Source organism: Neodiprion pinetum, chromosome 7, assembly GCF_021155775.2.
Source record: "Neodiprion pinetum isolate iyNeoPine1 chromosome 7, iyNeoPine1.2, whole genome shotgun sequence".
In the NCBI taxonomy this organism is placed as follows: Eukaryota; Metazoa; Arthropoda; class Insecta; order Hymenoptera; family Diprionidae; genus Neodiprion; species Neodiprion pinetum.
The window spans coordinates 5239128-5258402 of record NC_060238.1 but is presented as its reverse complement, the minus strand read 5'-3'; the positions used below and the strand labels follow the sequence as shown (position 1 = coordinate 5258402).

General features: G+C 36.8%; 1 protein-coding gene across 4 annotated transcripts in view; it reads left to right on the top strand.

Moving 5' to 3' along the window:
* The window catches only part of Brd8 (Bromodomain containing 8), a 94795-nt gene that overhangs the window by 9751 nt on the left and 65769 nt on the right, over positions 1–19275 (top strand). For all 4 annotated transcript variants that reach the window (XM_069138003.1, XM_069138004.1, XM_069138000.1 and 1 more), the window contains one exon: positions 7206–7286. The gene's annotated coding sequence lies outside the window, so the exon portion shown is untranslated. The remainder of the gene's footprint in view (positions 1–7205; positions 7287–19275) is intronic.

The following is a 19275-nucleotide window of genomic DNA, read 5'->3' as shown; positions in this document are numbered from 1 at the left end:
TACTGATTTTTCTGTACAGAACAAAAATCTGCTTATGTAATTCGATTGAGAGTTTAATCAGAACATAAAAGATCTCATTCTAACAAAAAAAAAAAATATGCTTTCGAATTATTTTGTACGTAGGATATGTATATACATACATGTCGCAACTTGCGACTCTTGCACTTTCATGGAATTAATATTTCGTTTGATAACGCATAGTACAAACGGTAATCTTTTAAGCAGGCAAACAACGTGATTTATAGATTGGATATTATCAGTGCGTCGGTGACCTGCGCAATCACTTGCAGCAACAGTGTGATAAGTCTAGGTATAACATGCAGGTGTTGTAAAAATGTGAAAATATCCGTCAAATATTGTAATCCACGTATGATAAAGATATAAACAGCGATTCATATGACAGAAGAATTTTCAATAAATTATAAAAAAAAAATAGGTCAAATTTTGACCCGAAGAAAAATGAACACTTTTGTAGTATTTTTTTTTATTTTTTTTTTTTTGTTCAAACACATATTGATGCCGAGAGAAATCTTCTGAACCAATAACGATGATGTACAGGGATTTGGGGTGTTCTTTCATCACAGTATATTACACGGTACGAAATATTCACCGACATTTCGTTAAGCCATATTGTCGTCTAGGATAATTTTCACTCAGCTAACCCTGCTGGGTGTAATTAATTTGAAAGCAATTTGTATACATAATCTAAGTAGCGAAGTGCAGATGCTAATTAACTAATTACACCATGGAATTAAGTCATTTACCACGTAGTCAATTTCCGGCGCATTTAAATACGGAGAGTTCTTTTCGAAAAGACCTCCTCGGCAATTGCAATTTGTCTAGTTTATATGCGTAGCCAACTTCGTAAAAATGTTACTATCTAGAGGTGCGTTCCTAAATTAGCTTGAAACGGTAAAAACTCCCTAGGACAGAGGCAAAGCTACTCGCGAACTTGGCAGCGCAAAAGAGATAAAAGACTGTTGACAGCAATGGGAGATAATATCGAAACGCACCCATGCTAGTCAGAGTTGTCACTTGCCAACCGATCGATTATAGAGAATTTTTTATTGTCGGACAAAGTTTGTTTCAGGCTTCGAGAATGAATATGTCAGCCAATCGAAATTGACAAAGTTGAATCGTGCGCGCTACGAGCATATCCTTCCTTTTCTACTCCTTAATCTTGATTTTCTGACACCTATTCTCGCAGCATGAAGTGAACGTTCGCCGACAAGAACAATCTCCCTAAAATCGATCGATTGACAAGTGACAGTCAACCATAACCTCCCTCGTAATAGGAATGGCCGGGTCACGGCGCCACTGCCATCCACTACGCATCGGTCACTCTGCCTATCATGCTAGTAACTTTTTCGCCCAGTTGGCTACGCGTGTAAACTAGACAAGTTGCAATTGTCGAGCAGGTCCTTCAAAGAGAACCTCTCGGTATAAACGTATGTCCACATAACAGCGTTTATTCTGCTCTTTAAAAACTATAAATAAATGTGCCGGAAAAAAAAAAATAGAACAATATAAAGAGAGAAAAAAAAAACAGACAAAGGGTAGAGAGCCTCTAAATTGAGGGGCATTTATTATAGCTTCTTTGGGAGTCTTTAAGCTCGGCTGTGTTCCCACTAGCTTCGACAAATAGCGCCCTTTTAGGCACCCCACGGAGCTCATCGATGCGTTTATGTAATACATCATGACTGGTTGAAATAAATGCATGGTCGACTTATTTTTGTTTGACTTTATAGGTAGCAGATCGAACTTTAGCATAGTGGACGATGATTTATAACAGTTTGCATGATAAACGTGTATCGGGTGTAGAATATAGATTTCAACCCGCACGCACTTTACGTCTACAATATCTTATAGGTATACCTCATATATGCTTGACTTGTAAGACAGAAGATTGATTTATTATTTCCGAAAGAATCACGTTGTGCCTATCTTTCTTCGAATCATTGGCATTGCTCTGATTTATTGCTATTATATCACAGCTCTCTCTCTCTCTATCTCTCTCTCTCGCTCGCTCTCTTCATGTCTCTGTATATGTTTAACAAAGGATTTCGATTGAATTTATACTTGTCCAGATAATATATCATAACGTCGCGTCGCTGCAATGAATCGATTTTTGTACAACTTATATAATACAATACGGATACAAGTATCAAAGTACTTATTGAAAAGCAGTTTATTATCGGGAAAAAAGTTTAAGCTTCGTGGACAGCCACGACATTTTTATGCTACGAAATGATTTGCATATTCACTCATTTCAAGACACACAATTCTTCCATTGTAAAAGTCGTTTGATCTGTAGTTTCGCAGAGAAAAGTTGACCGATGGTTTCTCAGAGAGAAACATATATTTGCAGTCCCTCAATGTTATTTGGTCGATGATGACAGACTTAAAGAGTTAGGTTATATTTGCTCATGTATGTATAAGAGAGACTACCTACATTGCTTTGAGATTTTGAGTATAGAAATTGCGAAGCAATTGTATACACATATAGAAAACTAATAAATTATCATTTAATCGAATATACCTGTGATTTATTTTGTGTGTGGAAATATAATTTTCGACATTAAAAGTAATGCTTCTCACTAATTGCTCGATACATGCTGTATAGAATACATTTATATACCTATCCATAAATGTATTCTATATTATTTCAATATTTCTCATAAACAAATATCTTGCACATCTGGGAATAATTCTACATGTAAGTAGAAAAGTAACTCCGGTTCTGGATACAGATCCCGATACCGACAACTTACCGACATTTTTAACCGCTTCATAGCCCAGATACAAACCCTTTTTTCGGGTGGGGGTTATCCCCACTCTGGTTAATCTCTCCACCTCGGAAAAAAAAAATACCGAGGATTTTTCACGATTATCAAGAAAGTTAACCAGACTGAGGACAACCCCCACCCGAAAAAAGGGTTTGTGTCTGAGCTATGAAGCGGTTAAAAATGTCGGTAAAATATCGATAACGGGATTTTTATTTAAAACCGGTCTTACTTGTCTACTCATGTAATTAACCAAATTCACGTTGGAGTTAATTTTAATGCATGTAATGAATATTAATATTGTCGTTCGCCTAAATATTCATTCCCACGATATCAGATATTCAATATTTCCTCCACCATCGGATGGTTAAGACCCTTGTCCACGAAAACATCTTCCGTCACCTTAAGATCTTCACGCTCTTGCTGTTTGCCATGGGCTTACAGTATAAGGGTCTGGTTTATGCGGAACTGAAGGTTGAACAATTCAAGCGGAGGATCCGTCCGCTGTATTAGCATGTGTTTGGCAAAGAAAAAAAAAAAGAAAAATTTCCCATGCAGATACTCGTTTACACTTGTATTCCACATGCTCAGAAAATATCAGACGAATGAAAAAGTCCGTTACATACTGAGATTTCTGCTGTTGCGATGATTTGATGCTAGTACGACAATAAATTGATTCTAATGACCTGTTAATAAACAGAAAATTTATCATTAACAATTATAATCACGCTAAATAGTTACTTCTAACACATTTTCTTTCAATTCGAACGATAATTAAACTTTTACTGTAACGTACATACTGAAAAATTTTACGTAAAATCTTGTAACTATAACAAATAAAATTATGAACAATCATGGTTTTCTCGTGTGAAAATGTGATACTTAATGTTGAAAGTCCTTCAAGCATTTTCAATGCAAATTCTTGCATGCACGAATGCAGCTTTAGAGTCATTAAATTACCGCAGATAAGATTAAATTTCAAGATTATAATGTATATATTTAATATATATCCTCAGGCAAGAGGTCAAAGTTTAGTTACAAATCGATACTGGATAATCTTGAAATAATTGTTGATAAAATCAGCGTAAACTTGAACATTTCGCATCGATAGTTTAAACGAAAATCCTAACGTTTACGTTCCCAACTCAGGATTTTTAAATTCTCAAGTAGTTTGATTGGCCAAAAATCGTGTCTAAAATGAATAAAGAGTATCAATTTTTTGCCATTCAAACTTCCTAATCAACAAATAAATAAACGATTGAACAGGATTAATGTTCCAGTTCCAATAGTTCTCGAAAATTGTATATCCGATCAAGTTGTGCTCCATAATTCATTAATTCAAGAGCAGGGTTAGCGGGGCAAAAATCCGCGCACAGACTGGCACAGTAATATTGAATAATTGATTTCCCATTATCGCCACCGCTTTGGTAGGTCACATACTCACGGATTCATAGATTCCAGAGTCATACGATCGTTCAATGTATGTAAGCATAAAATCCCCCCTCCTCACTTTTTCTAGTCAGAAGGTATGATAAGTTAAGGTGATAAAAAAAAAAAAAAAAATCACTTCCGGTCTGGAGGGGATTTTGCATTTTTTATCCCGGACTTTTTTTTCCGTCCAAATTACCAACCTTCACCGTATTTACAAACAATACATTGTCAATTCGTATAACGTTAATTATTTTTGAAATAATAGAAAAAAATAAAATAAAAATATACCTGGGTGGAGATATTTTGGCGGGTCGGAAAACTGCCGACAAAAAATTGCAGAAAGCTATTAAAAAACTTCGAGACTGATCGACGAAGGTCCGTAAAGAAATTGTTTGCGGCAATCCGGTGAGGGATTATTTATTTAATCGTTCTATCTTAAAGAATTTTTGCAAATAATACTCAGCAGTTTTTCCAAGAACATCGGCCAAATTCGTGCCTTAATCCTAATCTCAAAGTCTCTTCGTATAATCTTGTCGATCAATCGAAATTGCATCGTCCAGCGGAAAATATTAATACACGATGTAGAAACTGGTTTTTCATAAAATTAGTTTACACATTTTCGATTACTTTCTTTGCACATGAAAAGAGGTTTATTTCAACTGTTACGTATTCGTTCAAATACTTGTCTGACGGTATTTTTGCTTCTCGGACATTTCTCTAAACTCGCGACAAAAGAACTAAGAGGAATTTCATCGGATTAATTTACTAGGAAATTTCATCAAAATTACAATAATATTTGGTACAAATAACTATTTACTGCAATTATGTGTATATTTTTGTCAGTACTACATTTTATGGTTATAACATAACGTCAAATCTGTTTCATAATTAGTTTGACAAATTTTTCTCAATCAAATAAGTTGTCAATAACATCAATTTATCGCTGCAAAAAAATCGAATTACCGAAACAGCTACGATAAAATTTAAATTATATATATATATATAGCTCACAGTAACACATCCAGCAGATATAATAATCATACGTCAACTTTGGGGCAGAGAGAACGGCGAAGAGAGTGCAGGGCCATCAAGAGTGAGTCATTTGCATATATCAAAATTCCACCGAAACGTGATGGGAATTAATTCATTACCTTTGCCGCCAGTGTATACGCGTATTATAAACACATATATGTATTCGGTATATATAATGTAGTGTGTATGACGAGGGTGCCGGGAAATCTGACGATGAGACTAAATCCTGAAATCCTTGCAGTCCACGGGAAAATGTGCAAGCTTTTGTGTAATCATTGCACAAACCTATATTTCTCTAAAAACTACGTCGTATATTCGCTATTTTAGGAGTTTTTCTTTTTCGATGCATCAGGATTGAAGAAGAGAATCAGAAAAGGTTAATGCAAAATTATTTTTTTCCTCGGAAAAATATTGGTCTTTGAGGAAAAAAAAAAAAAAACGGTAATTACAGCCTTCTTGAATTCCCCTCTTTAATTATTTAAGGGGAGCAATCAACGGATAAAGTTACGATATAATATTAGGTGTCTAAAAACGATAGAAACTTATAAAGCTCGTGTCGAATTGAACGGATACAATTTGTGCGATAATTGGTATGATTTTTGGCTGTCAGTTTGGTGATTTATCGACAGTAATTTGTTGATGGATCTGAATTAAGTGCCTCAATTTTTATCGTATGTCGAAACGTATTCACAAAGTATGTACAACTGTGTACAAAAGTGAGAAAATTTGATGAGAAATTAGCTTAGCTCGATTCTTGTTCAACAATCGAATTGCATTTTATACGAAGAAATTCTGTTGAGACGAAAAATAAATCTTACGAACAGCTTGAACTTTTTTTTTCATCCTTAAGGTCGACGTCGTCGATGCACGTGTCGAATATATGTAGATATTGATATTCATTTCCAAAAATCGTAAATCTTTTCACTAGAATTTACCGTCGATATGACCGATTTACTAATCAATCGAAAGTCAAATCGAAGAAGATTCCAATATCCAAATTTGGCAGCAAGATTTTCGAAGCTTTATTCAGCGGAGATGATTTTTTTGGTTTTTTCTTGGGTTCCGAGTTACCTGCGATTCTAAAGATATTTCATGATTTTGACGGAAAACTTGAGAAATCTCCATTTCGAAATATTTACCAAAGTCACATTTTTGGTTAGGAATCTTTGTCAACGATTTACTAACTGACAGTATTTCAACGAATCGAATTTGTCGAGACGAGGGGTTGGCGTAACGTACATTGTTGTGAAGTCGCCGAGTGTGTATGTTTGTATCTTTGCTCTTGTGTACGTGTAATATGTGTGCGTCAGATTATGTGTACGATTTGAATGACCTGAGAGACCGATCGGGTGAAAAGACTATTAGTGATCAGTACGAGCGTGAACGTCTAGCGATAAAGTCGAGCTATAACCAACATATTAACATTGTTATTGAGTTTATGGTTATTATAATTTATTCGAAATCCAGTGACATTATTAGGAACTACGTGAAATGGTTCGACTTTGCAATCGGTTGTCACTTCGTCTTCGAGTTAATAGAGCCGCTCGATTTTCCGTACATCTCGTAGGAATCTTGTTGCACTGAGAGAAATTTTTAGTTCCGGTTACCGCTCGGTCCTTAACTATTTTCATTTTTTACCAAAATCGAAAAATGTATAAAAAGTAGAGTAAACCTCAGAAACTGATTTTGCCTTGCAATAACCAAAAAAGTATCGGCAATAGCGCAAAATGGTTACGCGTACCTCGTTTTTCGCAGTACCAACAATATTCAAACGGTACCTGTTTTACTGAATTTTTCTAGTTACTGTAACAAATGAAATTTCTCTCAGTGTAATTCTGGAAGTACCAATTGCGCATCATTTATTCAAGGTGCAGTCTTTTGCTTTCGTCTGGTCCACAATTAATTCTTTCCATACTTCAAGAGAATATGTATGTAATATTTATTTACTTTTGCTTTCAGGCAAATACACATCGAAAACTTCGACTATTGCTGAGATCGTATATTTTCTGCGAACATCCTGACTTAAAAACAACAAAACATGTGAGTGCATTCACTTTATCTATTACATGTAGAAACCAGAAAATGAAAGATATTAACCTACGATATTTTACCGAGGGTACAGCTTGGAAAGTCTAAAATCAATCCTGAATGAAAATTTTTGCATTCACATTACTCTTTCGAAACTAGTTTTACATCGAGGCATTGTTCAAGTGAGTGAATCAGTCTTAAGGTTATAAGTGGTTGAAATTAATTGAATCTGCAGAATTAATTGGTGTTCAAGTTTCTAATTTGAATTTACTTTGATAATTGTAGGCATGAACTGATACGATGTAAAATGCAACTCGTTTCGATTAAATCTCGTTTAAATTCAATTAAGAAGTTTTTGTTCGTGTACTAAACACGTGACATAATTTTTATATTCTCCGTGTACGAATATACCGGGACATCGTATTGAAACTTGAAAATCAACCGCGCATGCGCGAGTTTTATCAGCTGTTCGTTTCAGGCTGGCCATCCCGAGTTTTCAGCTGTCAAACTGTTTCTGGCGGCGATGTAGTTGATACGAATTTTCGAGGTTAGAATCTCAAATAATTGAGGTAGCGACTCGGAAAGGTTTGGGAAGCATTTGTTGTTGGGTCGGAAAGTTGATTCTTCAAAGAACGGTCGGAATTCGATGCTTATGCTCTTTGAAAATTCAAACGTACACATTTTTCGTACGTTGGCCGGCCTGAATCGCAGACAAGAATATCGCTGCGTGAAGATTTCGCCGACCAATGAGATTTAATTATTTGGCGCATGCGCGGTTGATTTTCAAGTTTCAAGAGATCGTCCCGGTATGTGTAAACGATTATCTAAATCATTTATTCATCATCGCAAATTATCTAAATAAAGTATTTATTTATCTCCTTCTTTCTCGTCCAAAAATCACGAATTCTCGCACGGCGATATCGGTGATGAAACGTAGCAAACCCTCTGCCGTTTATCAATGTAAATCGAACATCAATTCACCATTCGTTTAAAATTCGATTCCCTACGTGTAATCCCTTGGGGCGATCGTTTGCTACCCGACATTTTTCACAATATATAGACAATTCGAGAGACACGGTTAAATGACGAACGGATCGCGTCGTTTTCAAACCGGGCATTCTTCCATTCGCTTTAAGTGTGAACGGCATATATAAAAACATCGATGTTCCGAAGATGCCCCTTAATTTCGGTTGTGATTAATGAAGCGACGATTAGTCAGGATCGTTTGAGTCGAAAATTACGAGTCGAGGAAAAACTTTGAGAAATTTTTTCTCGCTGTGTTATCGCCGCGGATCAAATTCCTGGAGATTTTTCTTCTTTCTGATGGTTTAGGTTTGAGATCGCACTTAGAGGAATTTCAGTTCATTTTTGTTCTCATGTAGGAAAAAGTTTTAGAGATTTTAGATACGCACTTCTTACGTCTTTTAGAGTAAATTTACCTCATCATATCCTCATTTAAATGTATCAGGGTAATGCAATTTGAATAGAGTTTAAAAAGCTGAAAATTCATTGCGCGCAAGGTTTCTTTAAACGCGACGTTTAAAAATTTCAGGTGAATCGGTTAGCAACTGCAGGAGAAACCTTGCGCGGAATTTTGAAAAATCAAAAGTGAAGAAAAATGTATTTAAATTTAAACTTTTTCGGATATTAAATTGGCCATATGCAACCTCATAAAAATTAAAGGTTTTTGACCCTAAAAAATTTCCCCATTCGCAGGAGGGATGTTAGTGTATGAAAATGCCAAAAAAAAAAACGAAAATTGATTTTTCGTACATAAATTTGTCCCTTGGTGTAATTTCTGCATCATATTATATACTGCATTTTGAAGTGAGAGATTAAAGTTGGAGAAATTTTTAGGACAGTATTGCTCCAGATTCTCTATTACTATACATCCTGTGACGATATTTCTCATTAGTGAGTTGATTCATTAGAGAAGATTACTAGTTCGAACTTCGCAAGCAATTCAATCTCCAATTGAAGATTAACCGAATGTTATACAACTTTCTTTAATCCTATGTCAATTTATGATATTATTAACTATGTCCGTGACGATTGGTTGAAAATTTTGATAGTCTTTGTTGAATGCATCGTAAAAGAAATATTATTGTTTTATTTTTAATTTAGGCAACGGAGTTGCGAATTTTCCGACAATATTTGCATAGAATTTTTATTGTAACGGTAAATTTGAATCAGGGTGAAATTTTGTAATATTATCTAGACCTAAAATTAAACTTCTTTATGGTGCTATTCGAGGGAAAAAAAAACTGTCGAAAATCCCAATTAATTAATAAACAACTCCTGCTTCGGGTCAAGTTTCGTTGCTTTTTATCACTAAGGTAAATGTACCAATTATTGACACGTTAATTAGACCCAATTACCGACCCTTCTATTGTCCAAAATTATAAATTTACGACGCAAATTGTAAATTTCTCGATGACTAAAACGAATTGCCAGAGGGTTAGGGACTGCGAATTTATTTTTTGGCGATATCCGAGCTCAGGATCAAACAGATACAGCCAAAAAAGGTGAATAATTGGGACAGGGTCAATAAATTAAAATAAACTTATCTCGCACCTACTCAATACTCATTACCGAAGTTACATCCGAGTCAACTTTGGACATTCGAATGTTGGTTCTCTGACGTTGAATTTTGATAAAAAATCACTGCACTCTAATCGCATGACAGAGTACATTATATACCTCTACAAATACCTCAACGAACTCCTTTACTTTGCCAATGGCCAAATTTAGCTCGAATCGTCTCTGAATCGATTTTCACGATCACTCGAAGCGCTTCCATATCGCGTAATAGCAGCAGCCCTCCTTGACTTACTGTGAAAGCACAACATATAGAGAAGCTCTGTATATCTCGATATGCACCCTATCTCCGCAATATTGGCCCCACTTGGAATCCACGACACGAACATGTAGGTACATATTGATCGCGGAAGCGCCGCAGCGGCAGAAATCTGGCGGTGTTCGGAAGCAGAAACAAACAAACAAACAAAAAAAAAAAAAAAATGTAATTCGATTCAGGGATCGTTCATAAATCATATACCCCTAGACACAAGTACAATAATCAAGGTTGCTTCTGAAGGTACCTCCTATAATATCATCCGTTACTATTCTTTCTCATTGCGATCACTGTTGCTATATTTTCTTGCAAATGTTGCGAAGATTTAATGCTTGTGCTAGAATAAATTGACGTTGAAGCCTTGTTTAACTAAAAAAGTGTGGTAAACCTCACAAACTGATTTTGAATTCCAACAATATTCAAACAGTTTTTTCAACCATACCTGTTTTACTGAATTTTTCTAGTTACTGTAACAAATGAAATTTTTCTCAGTGTAGGGTGCCTTTCGTTTCGTAGGAAAGTTTCTATTTTATCCGATATAGTAGCTGGAATATTTGCTTCACGTGTCAAAAAAGAAGTCCCGAAGGGAGGATATCTTGAATTCAATTTTTAAGGGAAACTCTCGGGACTCGAAGTTTTTTCTACTTAAATAACACGGAGAGGGTGTAATTTTTGTTCTATCAAATTGTTACCACTCAGGCGAAACCAACCCTAGTCACTTACATCTATGAAAACTTCCACGTTACTTACACGGGTTTATCCAGACCCCAGCTAACTTTGAAACGTTATTACTCTACACAACATTACGTTACTCACATTTACGACTCGAAGAAAATTCTGAGGCAAAATTGAACTATTCAGGAACAGACTCTGATCTTAGTTTTTGCAAAAAAATATTGAGGATGTCGAAGAAATTATTGAAGCAAAAAAAGTAAGACAATATGCAGTATATACACGGGATCCCTGAAACCCGAACGTTTTTTCAATCATGCTTCGTTTTACTTGCACAAAAAACCCCGATTCAAGCACGCTGAATTTAAAATTGTACGATAAAGTCGATTCTGGTCAGTAAAGTGATTCCGGGTCAGTGACTAGGGTTAATGATACGGACTTGACCCTGGAAGCTTTTTGCAGAGAATAGAATTCCTTAAAAAATTCGCCACGGTGACGGTTCGAAAGTTATAATCTTGGAAAGTCAAACTTATGGAAATAAGAATTTTTAATCAACTTTAGTGGCTGAACTATCGACTCTATGACAAAACTTGATGCCACAAAATTGGAGACAATTGAATCATCTGTTAAAATGTCCATAGAGCAACGTTTGTAGCTTTAACGATTCGGAAGTTGAAAGTCTTGAAGGTCAAGTTTATGAGAAAATTCGTCTTTAAATGGTTTCAGTGGCTAAACTATTGACTTTGCAAGAAAAATTTGCATGACGAAATATCAGGCAAGTCAATTTTCTGCAAAAATCTCCTAGAAGCAATGTTCGTAGGTTCGAGGGTTCTCAAGTTAGCAGTCTTGAAGATAAATTCAATGTGAGAATTCGTCTTTAAACGTCTTTGGTAGCTGAGTGATAAACTTTGGAGTGAAGATTCAAATAAAATTTTATCTACAGTGTTCAATTCTCTAAAAAATTCTACCAATATCAAGTTCGTATGTAGTTAAATACGCCGTCGTATCGATTGATGCATTGCGGGCATCGTTCCGCCCAGTTTCGGACTGATTCAATGCTTCTTCGTCATCTTATTTCCGAGTTGAAATTACCCCGGATCAACCGGATAATCAATTTGGTCCTGATCAGGTTTACGCAAGGCGTAACGCACTGAGTCATCCGGGTCTCCGGGCTGCGTTAGGACGATTGCTGTTTCCGCGATGAAAGGAAAATACACCGAACCAATCACGAAAACCAACAAACCCTTATCTCAACGGTAAAATCGTTTCCTGATCCGCATACAGAGATTCGGAACATCTTATTTCAGAAGATTCTTTTAATCCCAATCCATCCACATATGATGCTTCACACGCGTAACGTACTTATATACGGTTTGATATCAGAAAGATATTATTTTTAATCAGAACGATATTAATGTTGCTTGAAACAGTTACATGAAACATGCGATGTTTCGTCGTTGCTCTATCGTGAGTTAATTTATTGTTAAAAAAATCAGAAACTTATTTTGAAAAGGATAATTTCAAATATTGTAGCTTGGACTTAATAAACGTTTTTATTTTCAACGGATTTATTTCATTTTTAATAAAATCAATGATTATTTCATGTAAAAATCACTTCATTTCGGACTATATTAGATGATTGTTGATATTTTTTTAATCCTAATAGTTACAAGAAAAAGTTTCTTCGGATTAAATATTATGAGGTTTAGTCGAAAGTTTACCAAATCATGGATAAATTATATGATAGAACAATCTGAAGTGATTAATTATTTTTGAATTCATTTTGTGAGTTTTTGCTGTCAGTACAGTTTTGTCAACAATGTTTTCAAATTCTCTTTCGCGCTGAATCTGAGGGTGAAAAATATCGTTTGAAACACGTAAATATACCAACGTTTAATATTGCACTGTATGACGAGCTAATTCGCATTCAGGATTCTGTTTGATTATTGACTAACGGATCGGGAGTTCTGCTGAAATTAAATACATATACATAAGATGGCGTGTGTGCGATACTAGGAGACAGGCATGAGGAAATTAGGATCAGGAGAATGTACAATAAAGATTTGGCGCAAGTAAAACGGTGATACAAATGATGTAGTTCAATGTTTTCGGATTGGATAATATTTCTGCGTCAACGTTACGCTTGAAACAACCTTGATAATCAAAAATTGAAACAAATCGACAGTAAAAGGTCTGTTGAATCGATTTTTCACCCTTCGATTCTATGGAGCGATAAGAAATCGTTGATTGCTGAAATTTGAGGCGATGAAACATTCACGTGATAAAAATTTCCGAGTGGAAACTACGGATTGTTTTACAGAGATTATCGAAAAAAAAAAAAAAGGTCGTTCATGATTGCAGGACTTTATTTGGATCTTTTAAATATAATGACGATCGAGTTTTCAGCTTTGAAACAGCTGAAACGAATATCGAGGTTATGTTACCTCTGACGAAAGCATGCGAAGATACTATCCAGTCAAAAAACATTGACTTTTATCACGCCCATCACCCTTCTGCTGTGACAAAAGTGATGAAATTTTGGAATACGGCTTCCGAGGAATAGAAATTATCTTAGGAAGAGATCCGCTCGGTACTTTTCGAAGTATTTATATACTAAATATTACATTCCACGAAATATAAAAGTTTCGGCAAGTAAAACTTTCCATGCAGGTATCATACTCGAAGTTAACGTACCTCTTGCTCAGTTTCACTACGGTTCGTCCCAAGTTAGCAAGTCGAGTCTCGTTCGCCCCTTAACTTATCCATATCAGGCTTCGCAGCTGCGAGGTGTAGAAAAAGCTCCGGTGCCCGGGTTCTTTTTTCCGAACTCTAATAGCTGAAATATAGCCCGTATTAACGTCGTGACGATTAAAAAATGACGCAAAAAATCGTGCCAAACGGGTATACAGGGTGCTTCCGAGTAAACGCTGCAGTGTGTTGGGCTGCCTACCACTAAGGGGCAAAAATGCCGGCAAGGTAGTTGGGTAACGACAGTAACGCCATCCGACGGACAATCGGACTGCACTGTATTCCTAAAATAATCAGAAAATAAATTTGGCAACGTCGTGTGATTTTCTTGTGTTGTAGTCTGCTTGAACCGTCGGCGGTTACCCGGTATAACTTTTATTTTTGTGAATCAAAATGTCAGATCAGTTAGGAATTAATATATTTCTTTGATAACAATATTATTAAAAAAAAACCTGTTTAAAAAAATACAATTCAAGTGTTTCAGGAATGCTATATATACATATAAACGGCAGAAAGCAAATAATTTGAATACCGCGCGTAATGTGGATACTTTTGACGTCAAATTTACAATCTTATATTTTTAATTATTCAATGACGGACAAATATCACGAAAATTTTATGTATTATTCTTAAATATCTATTTTACTTTATTTAATATTTTTTTTTTATATTATAATATTATTTAACCATTCAATGCATTTACTTGAATTTTTTTAGAATTCTTCACTGCGCCATTCTTCAGAAATTAATACGAATGACAGTTTCAACGTGACTGTATAAGTTGGCCAAAAGTGATGAACTCTTTTTAAGACAGACCTACTGACTCATCGGCAAGTAGCGATTTTGAAGTCCTTGCGAATGAGCTGGAACTGCCAGGACTGCCGATTTGCGTGCAGCTCACTAGCGATGCCTTTAAACGCGCTACTTACCGGTAACTTCGTAGGTCTGTATTACCGATATTTGTTCTCCTTGGTGGTAGGCAACCCAACATACCGCGGCGTTTACTCGGAAACACCTTGTATAAGGTGTTTGAGCTTCTTCTGCGCTGACTTGCACAGATTGATCCGGGTCAATACGTCACCGCATTTGCCATCAATCAATGATATTCAATTACAAGTGTACAGAGTATTACACGTTTCGACGAAATCATGGTTACCTCAAATTGAGCCGGAATCAGTTTCACTGCAAACTGTGAAATCATGTAGCATTTGAATGGTATAAGTCATGTGGAAACTGGAGCTCAAAGAGCGGGTCGGGCATCACATAGAATAACATGAAACACGTGTGATGCTAGTGCTTCAAATGATCTATCTGGTTAACGAATGTGCAACGGAATTTGCAATTTCTTTCTTTCTTTCTTTTTTTTTTTTCGGAATGTGAATTGACGAATGAATTGTAAATTTGCGAATAAAAATCACCTATTCGACCCATTAAGATGAAATTTTTAGATACGTTTCTGAGGATCCGCGACACTACATCATCCGAAATATACGACGTGCAACAGTTGTTAACTGTTATAGAAGGGTTCATCGCATGCTTCCAATTCACCATGATTCAATTCGTTAAATCAGTTAGATGTTTGAATTCTGGAGAACAAAGATTTCTCTCGTCAAGTTTCGTGACTTCGTTTCCGTTATACAACCATCTTAGAATTAGTAATCTCGTTATGTTGATCTCTGACAAAATCCTCGAGTCTACGGTACCCCCGATACAAGGTTCATTAGTGACCTCAATTTTTGTCGTCCAAAAACTGACACTTTCAGTTATCAAAATTGTAATAAGAGAGAAGCGTTCGCCACTTAGGGTTTCAATTTTGCCACGCTAATTGAGCAGCGTTCGCAGAAAATTTGTTTCTCAGCTCGTTACGCTTTGCTGGTTTTATGCCTCTTGAATTTCAGATACAGGAACGTTGGTAACAAGAGCGATTTATTAAAACAAAAATAATATATTACGGCTCTATGTCGCTAGCACTTTGCATATTTTATAACATCCAATTTATTTATATATCTTATACGATCATTTTGAACGTTCTAATTACAAGAACTTTTCTGAAATTGTTGATATCTTGTCTTGTACCGTTCGAATTTAATAAGAATTGTTTTTATTTCATACTTGAGACGTTATTTCATTCCTGTTCACCTCAACTTTTGTTTGAATATCAATATTGCCATAAATTTTCCAAACGGTTTTATTTCTCTTGTCCAAAGTGTTTCGTCTCAAAGAGAATCAATTGACACAAAGATTCCCAGATTTAAAACAAAGTACACACAACGAATTTATACCTGTGTAAGTATCATCCTTTTATCTCTCAAGTATACGTGTATACATGTATAGAAATGTGTATTTAATATCTCTGTTGCCCCAAGGAACTTTTCCCTAATGCAAATATTCCCTTCCGCTCTCTATTATACTCTACTCGTATTTCTCGCAAGCATAAGTTCTATGCTGTAAGAGTCTTATGCACACTTGAACACAGCAGCTGGGAACCAGGCCATGTCATTCGCAGGCACACACAGAGTATTATATGTATGTAAAAGCTCTAAGGTATCAAGTTCAGCGTGCAAGATACTCGTAGGAACTTTATGGGATGTTATACTTGTAGCGAACATTTTGCACGAGAGTGTAACTCGCAGCTCTTACGGGTCTGATATGAGCACGATTGGACCATCCTTTTTCCAAACAATCATATTTCATCCGAGGACTCTCTTTCTTTACCCCGTATTACCTCACACTTGAAACACATTTCATGGTTCGCTCTTTGGTGTTCGTTACGTGAGACAGACTCGTCTTGGGGCCCATTTAAGGGAGCTTTCCAGTGTGAAATTTTCAAAAAATCGATTTTTTTTTTTTTGCTTTATCGAATAGTATACACTCTTCCGAATATTCCCTGAAATTTTCATGCCGAAATTCAGATTATTTCGGTTACTGTACAGCATTTCTTGGTAGAAGGCAACGGAGCGCTACAGCTGCCGCGTCGGCCGTCTGCCCGTGCGACTGTTATTTCTATTGTCTCGTTCCTACCTGCACGTACATGAACTTGGCTCGCCAATTGTCGAAAATGTGAATTCGGACTATTGCATAATTTGCCGTTAATTAGTCGTAAATTAGTCGCGCAATTTATTTTTTTGTCGCACTCAATTTTGAAAAAAAAAAAACGGATGGCGTGCTAACTTTTCAAAAACTTAGCGCGCCATCCACCAAAATAACGCACAGCGAGCATCATTCGTAATTCTGACTTGGTTGATAATTTGCCAGAAATAAGCCGCAAATTAGTCGTCGAACTTTTGTTTTTGTCGCACTCAATTTTCAAAAACAAAAGCGGATGGCGTTCTGATTTTTCAAGAATTTAGCCCGCCAACTACCAAAATAACGCACAGCGAGCACCATGAGTGATTCTGATTAGGTTGATAATTTGCCGCAAATAAGCCGCAAATTAGTCGTCGAATTTTTGTTTTTGTCGCACACAATTTTCAAATACAAAACCGGATGTCTTTAGAATTTAGCACGCCATCCGCTTTTTTTTTTTTAATTGGGTGCGACAAAATAATAAGGCGTGACTAATTTCCGGCTAATTGACGGCAAATTATGCAATAGTCCGATTTCATATTTTCGATAATTAGCGAGCCAAGTTCATGTACGTCCTACCTGCTCGTCGTTCAGTTCGATTTCGACATTCAAAATGGATAGATGTACGAAAGAGGAATGTGCGTGGCAGGATAGAAAAGGCTCGAGAAGCGGACATCCGCGAAATAGACGAAAAAGATCCGGTGGTTTCAAGGGAACAAATCGACACGATATCGAAACGAATCTAACGTTTGCGAGCACTTCGGCAGCAAAAATCTTGAAAAAGAGTCCAGAGTTTGAAGTCCGAATCGATCAAACGTTTAGCTACGTGATTTTGGAGTTCTTTTTGGTTTTCGGCGCTCTTCAGGAACTGTTGAAGTGCAAAAAGTGTAATAGCGACGTGAAGTTTTTTAAAAAATCGATTCGCGGATTGGGCTTTAAAATTTGTGTTCAGTGTTCGTGTCCAGATCCGGCCGAGATAGATTCTTGTCCTTTGATAAAAAATGCTTATGAAATCAATCGTCGTTTCTGCTTTGTCATGCGATTGGTCGGCATCGGCATAAATGGCATTAGAAATTTTATCGCCTTGATGGATTTAACTGCAAACTTCAATAATAACACCTATTATGGAATCGTAAAAATCCTGCAGATTGCAGCGAAATCAATATACGAGGCCGTCGTGAAAAAAGCAGGTACCGAAGAGAAGGAAAAAACTTTGGAAGCAGAAAATCGGGGCGATATTCTGACGGTGTCCGGTGATGGATCGTGGTCGAAACGCGGTTTCACGTCGCGCATGGGTATCGTGTCCGTGATTGGAAAATATACCAACAAAGTTTTGGATGTTGCTGTCAAATCAAGCTTCTGCAAGGCTTGTGTATTCTGGAAAGGACAAGAGGGAACAACCGAGTACGAGGCGTGGTCTGAGACGCATGAATCCGAATGCAACGTCAATCACGAAGGCAGCGCGGGAAAAATGGAAGTCGACGGTATAATCGAAGTATTCAAGAGATCAGAAGAATTGCACAACGCGAAATACGGTTTCTATATAGGAGACGGCGATACAAAAACATTCAAGATGTTATTAGAAGCCAAGCCGTACGGTGACGATTTGACGGTAAAAAAAAAGGAATGCGTTTTGCACGTGAAAAAGCGAGTATATAAAAGGGGAAACGAAGCAAGAAAAAGGTTAGTTCAACTAAAAAAGGCCAAAAATCAAATCGAAGACAAGGCAATGGAGAGTGAACCGAAAAAAAAAGGATCTCGTTCGAGTTCTCCGAAAACTAAAAAAAATCAAACAAAAAACACTGCTGTTGAACCGAAAAGAGCGCAATTGACGTTAAAATTATTGACAAATCTCTCGGAATATTATGGCTTGGCAGTTCGTCGAAATTCCAATTCCGTGGAAAATATGAGGAAAGCCATATGGGCTACATTTCATCACAAAAGCTCAACTGATGAAAATCCTCAGCATGAGTATTGCCCTCCGGGAGAAGATTCGTGGTGCGAATGGCGCAAGGCCGAGGCCACAGGAGAGGAGTACACCCATCCACCAGCACTCGACGAAGACGTACAACAAGTTTTAAAACCGATTTACGATGATCTAACAACGGAGGATCTCTTAGAACGATGTACGGGCGCGAACACTCAAAATAATAACGAGAGCTTCAATCACTGTGTGTGGCAACTAGCCCCAAAGCACGTATTCTGCGGCAAGCAGATAGTAGAAATCGCTACGCAGTGTGCTGTGTGCACCTTCAATGAAGGTTACGACCCAATTTTAAAAATTTTGGAGACGATGGGATGCACGATAGGGCCGAGCGCCGCAGATTTCGCCGCTAAATACAAGAATGCGCGCATCACCCAAGCAAACCGCCGGGCGTCCCTGGATAGCAAAGAGGCGAGGACAGCTCGTCGGATTGAACAATCCATTGAGCACGATCTTTTCGAAGAAGCAGAAGGGATATTGTATGGACCTGGCATCGCTGATTGACCGTAAGTAAACGATTTACCTAAAATTTCCTCACTTGAAACTTTGAACGCGTTTTTCTCGAAACAGCATTTTTCAAAACGGTGGCCAACTTGGAGGGCAGAGTTTTAAAGCTATCGAGTTGAATTTTTTACACAATATTCTTAACGTCATTGTTTATCGTGCTATGGAAGCTT